This window comes from Cavia porcellus, unplaced genomic scaffold (genome assembly GCF_034190915.1).
Source record: "Cavia porcellus strain 051 isolate PalLab524CR breed Dunkin Hartley unplaced genomic scaffold, mCavPor4.1 scaffold_6, whole genome shotgun sequence".
In the NCBI taxonomy this organism is placed as follows: Eukaryota; Metazoa; Chordata; class Mammalia; order Rodentia; family Caviidae; genus Cavia; species Cavia porcellus.
This window is the reverse complement of record NW_026947489.1, coordinates 65,946,108-65,962,164: the sequence shown is the minus strand read 5'-3', so window position 1 is coordinate 65,962,164 and position 16,057 is coordinate 65,946,108. Positions and strand designations below refer to the sequence as shown.

Sequence of the window (16,057 nt, the reverse complement as noted above, 5' to 3'; positions counted from 1 at the left end):
CCTGGGTCCCTGAGTGGAAGCCAGGAAGGTGTGTGGGGTGTGGACTTGGACTGGGGGTGTGTCTAGGTAGCTGTGTAATCACAACGATACCCAAAACTGGTATCTTCCCTATTAGCCAGACTTTGCATGGAACACAGTGGCTTTTAAAGAGTTTTCATATCCACCTGTCCCCTGGGCTTTATACACATTCAGAGAAGGTAATACACCTTCATGGTTCAATAAGGCGTCTGAACCCAGAGGAAGCAAGTGAGTCACCCAAGGTTAGTATAGTCAGTTATGTCAGGAAACCCGAATTAGAGGAAGGTTTTGGACTTCAAGGCCGGGGCTTGAAGTTGCAACTGTCTTCCCTACGGCATCTTTTTTTAACAGGAGATTTTTGGGGTACATTTTAGATATACATAATAATCACATTCATCTAGAGAATTTGTACCTGATATAATTTTTTTCGCAACCCCTAAGGCGTCTGTATCCACCTCAGATCCCGGAGATCTGTTTTCTTCCAGAGGTTCTCTTGTCTCACATCTTACGGTGACTCGGGTTGATTTTGTGTTAATTCCCACATACGGTGTGAGGTACACTGAAGTTCGTGTTTTGCAGTTGGACCATGAGCGCATTTGCACGTCCACTGACCGCGTGAGCAGTTCATATGCACGGGTGCTGGCCATCACACAAACAGCAGCCTGATGTACACACGCGCACATGCACACACACAAAGCGCATACGCAGATGCGTATAGAGAGACCCCGAAGGTAGGGCACGCACCAGCACAGTGGCGGTGGGAGTGGGTGCCATTTGCTAGCAGGGGGACCCCGGGACAGGCCTGTACCAATACAGTACGTGCCTGTTGGTATACGTGTTTGAGTGTCAGTTTGTCCCAGACATGTGTCAGGCTGTGTGTACCCTCAGTGTGGATGTCCCTGGGCCTACAGGTCTATGGTAGATATTTGTGGACGTGTCATTGTCGTGATTGAATCTATGCATGCACATATTACACCGTGAGTGTGCATGTGTGCGTGCGCACGCTCGTGGGCGGCTGGCACTGTGGTCCTGTGCGCCACATCACTGCACCGTATCGCTGTGTAGCTGGACCTCCCCTGCGCCGCCACCTCCCACAGCTGCGGGGCCAGCCCAGAGCAGCCCCCGCGCCCCCCTCACCGCTGTCTTTTATCATCATTTGCCGCGAAAGGGAGCCCAGGAGGACGGTGATAAATAAGGGCCACTTAAAATACGAGACGACCACTCTGACTTTGGGGAATATTTCTTCTGTGGAGCAGCTGGTGCTGCCTCTGTCCTTGTGGAAAGGGGTCCCCGGGGCCGCCAGCCCCTGCCCAGCTCCCTCCAGCTCCCTCAACCCCTCCCCGCTGCCCCCCACCCAGCCCTGCCAGCTCAGGTCTTGGAGGGAGAAGGGAACGGACAGGAGCTCCGTGGGTGGAAGATTGGGCGTCCTGGGAAGGAGGATGAGAGGGGATGGGAGGATACAGGGCTCAGCCCTGTGGGTTTCCCTCTAATTCCCTCTCCTCTCCCAGCCCGGCTAAGGGGGTAGTTGGGGAGCTCCAGAGAGCTGAGAGGTACACACAGCTCCTACTTCCTATCAAATCCTAAAAGACACAAGACACATCCTCTACAGAGAGAAATAATGTACACACACGTAACAAAGATGTACACAGAGATGCAAAGACTTGTAACAGTGCATGCTAGGGAAAAAAGGGGGGATAAAGAAAGAAAATAATTCAAAAGAAAGCTAAGAAAAGAGGAAAATTTTTTAATGTGGATGTGATGGAAGAGAGAGGATGGAGGATGGCCTTGTATGGATACACAGGTTGTTCACTGCACAAGAAGGTAAGAGAGGGCTAAAATACAATTTTTGCTCTACTGACAAAACCATGCCCTTATATGAAGCCCATTAGATTTGGATGTTTACTGAAAACACTCCAAATCAGCCACACCCCGTCCCCTGGGGCTGGATCCTTTCAGTCACCTTTCCCTGATACAAAAGCATTTTTTGAGCTAGCCAGACCCAGGCAGGGTGCTCTTCAACTCTGTGGAAGACACTGTTTCCTTGAAAAAAGGTTTAGAAGGAGGAAGCAAAAAAGATCAAAATACAACATACAGAGTCTGCAAAAAAAAAAAAAAAAAAAAAATATATATATATATATATATATACATACATACATACATTTCAGCAGTTGATCATATTAATAAATGTCTGGGAACTTACGGCCACTACTTAGAGCACCATTTGTAATTGCAGAGGACAAAGATAACTTGTATTGATCTCACAATGTCTCAATACATTTAATATAAAAACATATTTATACAAGTTTTTATTTTCCTGAGTATACATTTTTGGTAGACTCTCCATATATGTACCAATTCCCCACAATGAATATATTAAATATCACAAACATATACTAATAAGGCTTGCTTAAAGAATTTAAAGAGAGAGAAAAGACAAAAGAAAGCAGAAGTTGAGGGCTGGGGTTTAGCTCAGCAGCACAAGTGCCTACCTGGCAGGCATGAGGTTATGAGTTTCATCCCCAGCACCAAAAAAATAAAATAAAATAAAGTAGAAATTGAGACACAGGAAGAGGGGTAGGAGGAGAAGAAAGAGAAAGGAAGGAAAGAAAGGAGAAAATAAAGGAGAGGGAGAAGACAGAGAGTCCAAGGAAGAAGAAGGGTAATCCCAACACTCAGGAGACTGAGGCAGGATTGCTACAAGTTCAGGGTCAGCCTGACTCCAAAGTGAGTTCAAGACCAGTTTGACCTGCATAGAGAACCCAAATAAACAAATAAAGCCACAGGGACTCTAGCAGAGAACTTGTCATTATGGCTGTGCTAGGTAAGATGCCAGGACTGACCAGGGCTGTCAGCAAGGGCAGGACTATGAGATTAAAGGGTGTGTGTGTGTGTGTGTGTGTGTGTGTGTGTGTGTGACACTCCCCTCACAGGTACCTCCTCCCATTCTTACCCTATCTCAGGTCTCCTTCCTCCAGCACCAGGAGGATGAGCTGGGGAGAGCCAGCCGGGACCCCCTGAGCTGACTTTCCTCCTCCAGTTCCACTCCCAGGCTCCTCCACCATCCGCCATGGATGCACTGACACCCTAATCTCCTGTGATCCCCCACCACACAACACAGTGCTGTAGCACTGCCTATCTGGGGCTGCCTAGGAGTACTTCCAACTCCCAAGCCTCCAAGAGGGGCCCCCAGGCCCACTCAAATCTTCTGCTCTAGAGCTTCCAATTCCTGAGGGCCACCCCGAGCACCTGCCCAGACATCCTCCATGCTGCTGGGTGGGAAAACCTCCGGTTTATCACCAAGAGAAAAAGCCCGGCTGGCCTTGCAAGTTCAAACTGTACTCTTCACCACGGCATCAGACTCTTCCCTTGAAATCTCATGTCCTCGGTTCTGTCTGCCAGGCCCTGCGCTAAACAGCGAACCACATTATCTCATTCAATCTCACCTCCACCCTTGAGGATTCGATTTTTACCCCCATTCCCAGATTAAGAAAATTGAGGCTCAGAAGGGTCAAATGGTTTGCCCAAGATTACAAAGCCTGGCAACAGCGGAACGAGTGTTCAAACCCAATCTATTTTCTAGTTAACACACTCTGCCCAATATGATGGGGACATGGACTCAGCACTGTTGCCCACACCCCAGACAGCAACAGGAACGCCAGTCCGTGCCCAGCAGAGAAAGATTGAAAGAGTCAAGCGTGGAGTGCTCAGGCCACAAGCAGACAAAGAAGCAGGAGCACTGAGGTCGAGGGTATCTCGTTCCCGTGCTCCCAGGAGCTCTACCCCATTGTCCCCACAAGTACCCTCAGATTGTCAGCGCCAAGGCCTCAGCTGGCCCTCAGAATATATGGCCACAGAACAATATGACAGCCAGGGGAGAAGGGTGGGAGGCTGGTGTGGAGGGGCAGATGAAGAGGGCTCTGCACAGCCCCCAGAAGAAAACTTAATAGTCTGGGGGCTCCCTTGGGTCCTTCTCATTAAAAAAAAAAAAAAATCTCTATTTAAATGCAAATTTGTGCTGGCTCTAGATGGCTTGGCGGGAGGCAGAGAAGCAGGGAGGATGCAGATCCAGCCCTGGGACCCTCCCTCTCCCCATCCTGCCCTGGGATGGGGCCCTGCGCCCAGCAGTTAGCTCCATCCCCACCGTCACCCCAGGCCCCAGGAAGGCCTCGTCCTGTGCGCCTTTCCTGCTCCTCTGCCACTATCCTCATCTGTCTGTCTGTCCCTGCCCCCCCCCAAACCTCTGTGTCGTGGGTGGTGAACCATCAGCCTAGACAGATGTCGGTTGGTTTTCTTCTTACCTCTGGGACGATGGGGACACCATGCCTCTCCTCCACCCCCACTTCCTCCAAGGAAGGAATGGAGGCTTCCAGACAGAGTAGAACCTACAGAGTATAACTAGTTTGGGTCTGCCTGTCCCAAAGTAGAAAACCCTTCAGACGCACCTGTAGGCACGTGTACACGCATGCACACAGAGTTTCAAACTAGACAATGGAAGACAAACCAGCCCTCGAATCTAATTCGGGAAAGAAGTTGGGCTCTGAGCCAGGACAAACTGCCCCAGCAGTCTTGTCCTCCAGCCCCTGTCCCCCACCCCATCACAGTGTCACTCTAGAACAAGCAGACATGGAAGGAGGGTGTTGAGACCCACACGGGCCCAGCACCCCATCCTGTCTCTGCCCAGCTCCCACAGTGGGACAGGGAGCACCCCCTCCTCCCCCACCTTCAAAGACCCAGCCCCCAGCACCCCCAGCCCAGCTCTCCAAGCCCATTTCCTCTCAGGATAATTGTGTGGGCGACTCGCTGGCCCTGGAGAGCTCTTCAGTGGCATTAACTCAGGATGAGACCAAGAGGGCAGGGTTGCCCCTGGTTACCTCCCTACACCCACCCACTGAGGGTGTTCATTTAGGGGAAGTGAAAAGTGAGGTGCTTTGGAAATCTGTCTAGGAGGCCAATACAAACTCCTGCCTCAAAATTTAACTGTGTGGTTTCTTCTGTTAGGTAAACTGAGGCAAGAGCCTCAACATCAGGGAGATACAGATGGTTTGGGGGCTAAAAAAATCCCAGCAGCATTCCCTACAGGCCCTCCAGCCTCTCTCCTCTTCCCTCCTGCACCCCACCAGCCTTCCTGATCTCACACAGTGCCTGGGGGTTGGCGGGGAGCGTATCCACCATTGCCTATGGAGGTCCATATTGAGAGGGAGACTCAGGAGACCCCCAGAGCACCCCAGCCAGACTTCTGGCTTATCTGGCCATGCCTTTGGCAGCTTGGCAGACAGGAAAGAGCCATAGTGGTTCACCCACAGTCTACCCTCCCATGTCGGGGTCCTAACTATGTTCTTGGGATGTCCGGGCTCTCAGCATCTGGGGACAGAGAGCAGTCAGAGGAGGCCTGGGCACTTGAGCACCGGGGAACCAAGCAGAAGCTAGAAGTCAGAATGAAGTGCCACCAGAGTTAGCGACTGGCAAATAACCATGAGAAGAGGACCCAAGGGAGAGCCAAGACCCAGGGAGGGAAACAAGTCCCCTTCAGTAACACAGAGTTACCTCCAGATAGAGAAGGCTGAAACCTGGTCTCTTGACACTGAAGCCATTGGCTAAATTCAATTTGAGGGGAGGAAAGAATTATATGTGAGTTTGGGGCACCCGTGTGGATAAGCAGCATCTATAATGCGTGTGCACACCTTTGTACACACAGTTGAGTTGATGTCTGAATGTGCAGTCTGTCGGTGTACACATATGTTTGCGATATGTTGGCATGGGCATGTCTGTGCACATGGCTTGGGTCACACATGCAGAAGGGCAGGGTGTGTGTCCCTGCCAGCAGGGTTGGCTGAGAAGGATAAGAGGTTTCCCTGGCCACCTCTTTTAGGGTCCCTTTTTTTTTCCTGGGGTCCCTTTTTTCAGACCAACTCCCAAAGCTCTCCCCAGGAGGCAGCTGAGCCAGCTAGACCTGCAGCAGATCCCTGCCCTCAGCGTACACCCCCCTGCCCCACCCACTCAACCAGGGTCCCACAAACCAGGGTCCTTCCCGACGACCCTCCTGGAGAGGCAAGACCCACCCCTTCCTCTGCAAGCTCCCCAAATGATGACAGAAAAATGAACTGGAAGAGGCAGTTAATATCCCAAGGAAAACATTTCCAGACACAATTTTACAACCTCTGCTCAAAAATGGGACTTTCCCATAAGGAAATATAGTTTATTAGAAGACACACTTTCTTCTAATTTAGTTATATGTGTTTTTTTTCCTTTTTTAAAAAATGATATGGAAAGGGAGAGGCTGAGATATTTAAGTCAATTCATTGCTTTGCTCACATACTCTCTTCTTACCTGTGGCAAAATATTTAAATGGGCCTGTGACTTCGGAAGTCCTGGGAACCAGTCAGGCCCAAATCTATGAGCCCTGACAAAACACTGTCATGGGGGAGGTGATTTCAACACCATCAGGGAAGAGAACTGGAATTGGAGAACACAGGCCAAAGCTAAAAGCTTGCCACCACCTTGGGGGGCATTGGGGCCCCAGGCCTACCTCAGATGATCCACCTTACCCCATGAACCGGGCTTAGGCACCTCTAGCAACCCCCTGCCTAACATGCACACACAGAGTCACGCTCACACATTACACACACATACACAGAAACGTGTACGTGCAGACACACACTTCTCCACACCCATTCCTGGTGCTTGCTTGTGCTGTAAAATATTTGGACTGGGAGATTTATTTGCAAGCCATGGAGTAGCCAGGCAGGCCAGCCAGATACCCAAAAGGCAGCTCCCAGCCCTATAACCAGTCAAGGGGGAAAAAAATAATAAGACCCTCCCCCCACCTGACCACCAAGTTTGCTTGGCTTCAAGCAAGTTGGGGCCACCTCAGACCTCAGTTTACCTGTGCTCTGGGCAGTGCATTAGTTGGTTTCCAACACCCTTCCCCCCCACCCCAAACTCCTCTGTCTTAAGCCCCCCCACCCCGAGAACTGGTCTCCTTTCTCCTGTCCTTCCTGAGATGCAAGAAGCAGGCTCTAGTCCCTATCCATCTGTCTCTAACTCTGTGACCCAGGGCAAGTGGCCAAGTCTCTCTATGCCACTATTTTCCCATCTGTAAAATGGCAGAGAATAACCATGAGTCATCAGCCAAACCTCTTCTCACTAAAAGTGCGGAATTCCTGGTTTCAGTCTCCTTTCTGCTCCTAAGTTCCCAGTAGAAACCCCAAAAGGGTCAAGAGTGCTCCTCCAGCATGAACCCAGCCGTGTGCAGGGACTTCCACAAATGCTGGCAGGAAGCCAACAAACTAAAGGATCTCTGTTTTCAGGGACCTCTTCCCTGCCTCAACCCGCTGCTCAGCTGTGGCCTTTCTGCCCTAGCCCCATACATGGACTTTTATCTTGGGGCCAAATCCAACATTTCCTCCATCAGGTCTATGAGCTCTGCCAGGCAGTAGGGCCACACTGGCAGCTGCAGACACCAAGGTGCCCATGACTATAGCTCCAAGTGCTACCCACATCGGGTGGCCCCGGGCAGCAGGCCAGCAACAGAGAATAGAAGCCATAGCAGCCCATCTCTGCACTTAGGTGCTAATGCAGTGAGTCCCATCGAGACATACTGAAAAGGGGCGTATTTTTTACAGAAAACAATGTGGGTGATGTATGCCCATGACTGGCACACAATAAAACTGTAGTACAACGCAGAAAAAATGTGCCCAGTCAATACAATAAAATCAGCACAAATACACTCGTGTAAAGCAAATAAATCTCCCAATCCAAATATTTTACAGCACAAGCAAGCACCAGGAGGGGGGTGGAGAAGTGTGTGTCTGCACTGTTCAGTAAGTTCTTCCCAGAAATCACGGGGGGACATAGACAAAACGACCAATGAGCCCTCCTAAACTCCCCTCACTAAATAAGTAAATAAATAAATAAGGACTTGGGGGCTGGTTTGTATTTCTGGCTTCAGGTTTCATCTAGCGAGGCAACTGAGGGCTGGAGGCCCCCAAATTACCATTCATCTGGTCTTGTTGTGGAAATTTTCAAGGGATTTGCAGTAATTATATGACAAAATGCTTGCAAATCTCACTCTTTGCTGAACAGAAACAGGCGGGTCAGGGATTGAACACTTTCAGCTGGGTAATTTGTAAATGTCAATCAGGCAACGGGGCAGAGAGAGAGAGAGAGAGAGAGAGAGAGAGAGAGAGAGAGAGAGAGAGAGAATAGGAAAATACTGTAGCAACCTCAGTACCAGAGATGGCTTCCTCCCCCCAAAACCCAGGAATGGCCCAGTCAAAGGCTGTGGAGCAGGTAGAGAGTAGAGAAAAAGGGGAAAGAAGCAGGTGGAGGAAAAAAAAAAACTCAGGGAGAATGAGGCAGGAGAGGAAAAAGCACAGGGACACAGAGAAGAGGGTGGGACCAGATCAGAGGGAACAGGGTGGGAAGAAATGGGGGAAGGAGGACTGTGGATAGAGAAGTGAAGAGAGTGGATCAGGAAAAACAGTTTAAATAAAACCAGGGAGATTAAATTAACTGATACATACATTGCAAGAGGTAGGTCGCAGGAGCGGCCATAAATACCAGCTCCCTATCTCCCCTGCTCAAGACAGTGGGGAGAGCAAAATAAAATTAAAAGATATAACAATAAAAATTACAAATGCATCTGGAGGGTCCTGTACTCAAGGTCTGCAGTGGAGGCTCGAAGCCGCCCAGCAAGCCTGGGGCTTGGACCTCACTTCTGCCAGGAGCCATACACGGGCCATCTTATCTGGGGTTGGCTGGGGGTTCTGTCACATGCTTCACCCAACAGACATGGGTGCCTTCTGCATACACGAAAGGTTCAAGGGTTACAGATTACTATGACACCCAATTTGGCACTTTACAAAGTTTTTCCTAGTCATGACCAACCCTTAAGGAACTGATTTTACCTGATTTTTTTTTTTTTTTTTTGTGACACTGGGGATTGAGCCCAGAACCCTTACACAGAGCTCTAGCCCCAGCCTTTGAAATTTGGAGAGAGTCTTACTAAGGTACTAAATGATCTAGGAATCTTGAGCTTGTGATCCTCCTGCCTAAACCTCCCAGAATGCTATAATTATAGGTGTAGGATACCATGCCCAGTTTATTTCCCCCAATTTATAGGTGAGGTAATTAAGATTTTAAAAAGGCTATGATTCGGCTCAAGATGATACTCAGCAAACAGGTAGAGCAAGGATTCAAACTCAGGTCTTTCTATTGCTACCTTCAAGGACCGTGTTCCTGCCAGCTCACCTCAGAAACAGAACAAACGTTCTGAGCACATGCATGTCACACGTCACCATGCCAGGTGTGGCCAGCATGACATGCTAGCCAAGACAGCATTCCACAAGCAGGAGTATCCAACCCCAGAGTCCAAAGACCTTTGTTAGCATTGAAAGGTGCCTTGATACACTGCCAACCACAAGCATGCAAACACACATGTACACATCAGTGGTCATGCCTCTAACATCTGTAGACTGAGGGAATGCCTAATAATCCAAAGCTGTTGCCCAGAAGCATTTATTTAATTTATTTATTTGGGGGATCGAACTTACAACCTTGTGCTTTCCAGGCAGGCACTTATGCCACTGAGCTAAACTCCCAGCCACTGGAAAGATTTTAAAAGGAATTTTAATTGGAAGAAAGGGTTGAGAGAGGGTTTTGCTATGTAGTCCAGCCTGGCTTCAAAATCACAATGATCCTGTGCCTCAGACTCCCTTAGGAATCAGGATCCACAGTGCATCCTGACAAGGGCTGGTCAAGGAGAGTAGGCCCTGGGGACAAGAGGAGAGAGCAGGCTGGCATCACAGCCAGCAATGGCCCTAGTTTACACTATGGCTGTGGGTTTGTTGATAACCACAGGGAAATTCCAACAGGACTCAATGCAAGAGTTTCTTCCACAAGTTTTAAACTGGACTTGCCCTGGGTGCCCTGCCTAGAGAGCACCACTCACTCTTCAAGGGCCAGGAAAGCCCAGGGATCCCCTAGTGCAACTCTGCTCTGCACCAAGTATTGCTGTAGACAGGAGCTGCAGCAGAACTCAGTGGGCACAGACAGCCTGCTTTCCTGGACCTTGTTAAATAGGCATCATTTTCTAAGCTTGGAAGCAACTTTGTGAGCAGTGCAATTATATGCACTGTCTCTTTGTGAGCTGAAAGTGTTGAGCAGGGAGCCAGGGATATAGTTCAGCAACAAAGAGCCTGCTTGGCAAGCACAAGGTCATGAGTTTGATCCCCAGTATAAAAAAAAAAAAAGAGTGTCAACTTGTAGAATGTCAGTCAGATGACACCTTTGCAACACTGTCTGGCATTTTTTTCTACTTTCTCCTTCTTTTGAGAGGTGGATTGATGTCTCTCTGAGCCTCTGTTTCTCCACCTGTAAAGTGAAGATGTTGATCCAGGAAATCTAGAGGTGTCTCTGATTCTATGAATTGGTGTTAGAAAAAAATGAAGGGGAGGCAGGGAGGGACCAGGACAAACCGAGATCAGATTCAGTGTATGGCCAAAGGGGATGACCCTGGACCAGCCTCCACTGGGAAACAGCCTGCCATCTCTCAAGTGGCATCTCCCGAAGTTTCATGTCCCAGATGAGAACACTAAGCCAAGATCACCCAGAGAGCTAGCACCACCACCACTTCCAGCACTTAGTGCATGCTTGGAGGGGTCACAGCTGGGCAGGATGCCCCCCTCCACACCTCAACACCCGGGAATCTGTTACCTCCTCCCGTTGTTAGCTTCACCCTCAGCTGAATTTAATGAATCTGAGAAAAATTATGAAGTCCCATAAAGCCACAAGTATCATAAAAAGTATAATAAAATTGAGAAAAGCTATTAAGTTATAAATACAACCAATGCGCACAACATCACTCAGTCGGGGAGGAAGTCGCTATAAAATAAAGTCATTCCACAAGTGACTAAATCTCTTAATCACAGGCCACAAACTCCCCTCGAAGAGCGCCCAACCCCACATTCCCTGCCAGGAGTTTGGGTAACACGAACTTTGCGGTGGACCGTTGAGAGCCACGTGGTGGGAGACAAAGGGACGCAGATCGCGCAGACAGACGGACGGAAAACAGGTGGCAAAAAAGCTGGGGGTGCGAGAAAGCTGGGGGTGCACTGGGGAGCGTTGCTGCGGGGAGGTGCACAAGTCCCTCACCAGACGCTTGGCAGAGCAGCTGAGGCTAAAGAGACCAAAGGAAACAGAGAAAGGAACCGCCCCAGGTGGAAGCCTGCAGCTGGTGTTGGGTGCATGCGACCCGGGGAGGCTGGATGTTGGCAGGGGCAGCGATCCGGACCGCCCTCCCCGCTGGACCCAGGCTTGGAGGCCCGCACTACCCTATTAGGGCGCTCCCGCCCCACTCATGAATATTCATCGCAGTCATTAAAGCAGGCAACCGCGCCCATTATGGTTATTGTGCGTCCAATAAAAACAAACATGCTAATGAACAGTTTTCAAACAAGCGGGTGGTGGCGCTCTGAGCGCTTTCTTGCCGACGGGTGCCAGAGGGCCGGAGAGGGGGCTGCCTGGGACCCCGTGAGAGGAGGCTGACCGGTTCGCCGGCACACCCAGGGACCTAGGGCATGCAGAGCCCCGTGCTCTCGCTTTCCGCCTTCGGGAACTCCGGAGCTTGGGGTTCCTGCACAGCCCCCCACCCACCCACAAAGGCTGTAGCGTGGTCTGCAAGGTCAGCCTTGCCCCAGTCCGTGGGACCTGCCATCCGCAGAGACTGCTGCCCTGGGCACAGGGCCAGGCGCCCAAGCTGGCTAAGCTGCAGGAGCGATTCACTTGTTTCCAAAATGGGGGGGGGGGGGTGAGCAGAGGGGAGGGAGCAGTATTAGTGGAGTTAAATGTCCACTCCAAGCACTCCTGAAGGTCTGGTATATTGTACCCACTTTACTGACTGAAAAATGGAGGCACCCAGAGATTGAGGAACTGCTGCAAGTCCTATGCCAGCAAGGGGGTTAGAAGCAGGTGTGTGTAGGGCTGAGGCTATAGCTCAGTGGCATAGCACCTGCCTGGCAAGTGCAAGGTTCTGAGTTCCATTCCCAGTACAAAAAAAAAAAAAAAAGAACCAGGTGTGTGGCCAAAGCCACTGGACCTGAGACCTGCTGGCTGTATCCTGCCTCTGTTAAAAGGTATGGATTCCCATAGAGTCTGGGCCCAGGAGCAGGCTCTCACACTAAGTAGCTGGGGTGAGGGAGCGACCAGAAAGCACCTCATCTCAGTCCTCCTGTGTGCAGAGTGGCCCAGGCACATGTGCAGCTTGCAGGACACTTGATGTGGGAAAATGGCACAAGGAGAGAAAGATGCAGGAGGAGAGGAGGAAGGGCCTACAGCAGTGGTTCTCAATCGGATTAAAATGTGAATTAAGTTCTTTCCAAGACTTGCACAAAATTTTCATAGCAGCATATTCATGATACCAAAAAGGGTGGTACCCAGATGTCCATCAGGGCAATTTAGCGCTTTAATGAGACTGCTCCAAATTAAAAAGAAGAAAAACTTTCCCGAGGTTGTAGCTCCATGTGAAGATCCTGGGTTTGATCCCTGTTCCAACAACCGTCCATCAAGTGGTGAATGTAGAAAGGCAGTGTGGCAGACTAGGTGAAGCTATACAAAGAACCCAACTACAGATACATCATTACGACATGGATGAACCTTGAAAATAAACCAGTCACAAAGGACACATATTATTTGCCCAGAATAGGCAAATCTCTAGAGACAGAAAGTAGATCAGTGATGACCTAAGATTGGAGAGATGAGAGGATTTAGAAATAACAGCCTAGAGGTACAGAGTTTCACTTCGGGTAATGAAATTGTTCTAAAATTGATAGTGATGATGGTTGCACCATTGTGAATCTACCGAAAGCCATTGAATTAAAAATAAACAAACAAACAAAAAGCCATTGGATTGCACAGTTTAAGTGGGTGGATAGTATGGTGTGTGAATTGTATCTCGCTAACGCTGTTAACAAAATGAAACCAAATATTAAGCTCAGTTAAAGAAGCCAGACTCAAAAGATCATCCAGGAAAGGCAAATCTATAGAGACAGAAAGTAGATTCATGGTTGATTGCCTACAACTAGGGGGTGGAGAAGGGAGTAACTGTAAACAGTCACCATGGATCTTACCAGAATGATAAAAATGTTCTGTAACCAACTTGTGATCATGATTGCACACTCGATACCTTTCTGAAAAGATTGTTGAATATTTATATGCTTTAAACGGTTGGATCATTTTGAGCATCTATGTGATCCAGGAGATCCTTAAACTCCAGATTCTCCTGCCTCATCCTCCTGAAGGCTGGACTGACAGACATATACCACCATAACCAGTTTAAACAGGTTAATTTGTAAATCACGCTTCAAAATTTAAAAAAAAATTTTTTAAGCACAGATTGGTGGATCCTACTCACTGCCATTATCCTCCTCCCCCAAGTTTCTGATTCCATAGGTCTGTGTGGCTGGAGAATTTTTTAATTTCTTAACAAGGTCTGCGCTGACTCTGACAGCGTCGGCCAAGGGACCACCCTTGGAGACCCACTGGTCTGCGGAGGTGAAAGGCCTGTGCCGAGGAGAGGGCCGGAATCTGCTGAAATGAAACACTTGGGGCTCTCCACCTCCCCCCTCCTCCAGCGAGGCCCCGGCAGTAACAGTGAGGAGCTGTCACAGCCGGCGGAGCTGCCTCTCTCGGCTGTAGCGAACGTTCCTCCGCGACAGACAGCAGCAGAGTTAATTTCAAGGCAGCCTCTCCACCATCAACCGAAATTGGCAGCGTAAATAGGAACCGCTGTTTATTTGCCACTTACCTCTGTCTTGTTCCGCTTAAATACTGAAGGGAAACCGAAGCCATTAGGGTCAGGAGAAAATTACAAACACGCAGCGTCACTGTGGGTGGGTGAAAATGATATTAGAAGGGGGGGGGCAAAAAACTAAACAGAGGAAGAAAGGAGGGAGCGTGGGGAGAAGGGGGAAATGTTTGCACCAACAGAGCATGAAATAAAATAAAATTAAATAAAGATCCGTTTGGTGGATGGGGAATCTTGGTCCCAGGAAATAGGGGTGGCAATGGGGGAGAGGACAAATCTAGGATTGTTTTTAAAGCTAAACCAAGGAAAGTAAATTCTACTGTCTATTTGCTGGCCTGATTAGTGGATGGGACTGTTTCTCTGTCACCAGGAAACTGGCCCAGGGAGGGGACAAAAGCCCAAAGCCGACCAAAGGACAGTGGGAGTCCTCTCCCCCTGCCCGCTGCCTCCGGGGGCGTCACACACCTTCCCTACCTGCCCCTCCCCGCCCAGCAGAATTCAGTGGAGCCCAGAAGAAGAGCACGTTTTTATTGCCTCCTGTCCTGCTCCACACTAAATCTTCTGGTGATGCTTCTAAAAGTCAATAAAACGAGAAGGAACCTGCGATAAAATTAAGGTGGGAAGTGTGATGGGGAGAGGAAATGGGAATCTTCTTTTTAATTTAGCTTTAATTTTAATTTTTTGTCACCTCTTGGAGCAGCCTGAGTGCGTGCTGCTGCGTGCTCCGAGGTAGAGGAGGCGTGGGGGAGGGGCCGGCCGGCCCTGGAAGGCCTGGACTGGACAGAGCTGGGGGCTGGGAACAGGCCTGACAAAAGACTACTCACCCAGGGGGAAGCTTCCCTTCTTTGTGCTCCAGGACCCACTGCCATGGCTAAGGCCTTGTGGCAGCAGATGTGGCCTCCTTGACTCAGTCCTCTCTTTGTCCACAGTGCCCGGAACACGACCAGAATCATAGCCCTAATGACTACAATGATGATGTTAACTAACAGTTACCTGGCACATACTGTGTCCCTGGAATCCTTGGAAGCAAATTACATTTACTTTCATTTTATTCCTCCCATCAATGCTAGGAGATAGGCACCATTATCATAACCCCAGTTTACAGATGGAAACATCAAGGACAGTAAGGTGAAGCTCTTGCCTGTGGTCACAGAGGTCAGTGGAGAGACTCTGAGTCATGAGAGACTGCAGATAATTATTATTCAGTTGGCGAATGAACAAATGAATGGATAAAACTTGCATAAGAATATTGATAAAGTACTAAATTTGCAAGTACCTGTGGCTCCAGGTGACCCCTTGTCTCTGGACATTGTCAGTAACGGGCAATGCAGAGGTACAGGTAGGTGGACCTGTTCCACAGTCATCTAAGACTTCTTGGTACTGATGGGAAACCCCACGAGGTCAGGCCAGCATTCTCTGTTATGTGATTTCTTTCCCATTTTTAGGAAACCATCAAAGCACAAGATGTTCCCCCCAGAATGGCCAACCGTGGGGCAGAGGGTCCATGGCTCTGGTCATAACCTTTTCCTCATGAACAGGGCCCTGCAGGCAGTAGCATTACTACTTAATCCTAACCCTGACAGCAGCCAGGTGTCCCAAGTCAGACTAGCAGGGTCCTCCCTGGCCTTTTGGTGGAGTTTAGAGCTCTGAGGGCTCTTGGGTGGTCAGTAGGAAAGCTGAGTCTCTTGGCCACTGCGCCACAACTCAGTGGGAGACCCTGGTCAGTGCTTTTCCACTTCCTGTGTGGGTTCGTATCTCAGCCTCCTGGAGGTAAGCACAATGTCTTCTACATGCGGATGGGAAAAGCAGCTTAGAATGGTCGGGAGCCGTCTCCAGGACCATGGAGGAACGCTGGCATTGGTCCTAGCTGTGCCTAGGGAAGTTTCTATCTGCTGTCTACCCTCAGCTCAGTAAGGGGGGGCGGGATTATGCTTTCAGAAGATGCTTGCAGCCATTAAGCTCAGGCTCGGACGCAAGTGTGTCCCTTCTTTGTCCTGCTTCCTGGTCCACTGAGCTACCCCACCTGGCATCACCTTCCTGAAGGCCCCCAGCTCCTCCAGCTGAAGGATACAGGAAACGATGGACTTGTCTAACAGACTCCCTGCTGCCCAAAATAATGTCACCCTCATTAAAAATCATATTCTCAAAGCCACCTCAATGCCAAGGTGAAGGGCACATAAAGTATTTATAAGTTAAAGATAAAGCAAGTTACCAGATACTGTGTAGCATGTAATACTA

General features: G+C 49.4%; 1 long non-coding RNA gene across 2 annotated transcripts in view; it reads right to left on the bottom strand.

Annotated features, from left to right (window-relative positions):
* LOC111756749 (uncharacterized) overlaps positions 1-15,455 on the bottom strand; it is an 88,916-nt gene extending 73,461 nt beyond the window's left edge. For both annotated transcript variants that reach the window (XR_002791162.2, XR_010048166.1), the window contains exon 1: positions 13,820-15,455. This is a non-coding gene — a long non-coding RNA (uncharacterized LOC111756749). The remainder of the gene's footprint in view (positions 1-13,819) is intronic.
* Between the last annotated feature and the right edge of the window lie 602 nt (positions 15,456-16,057).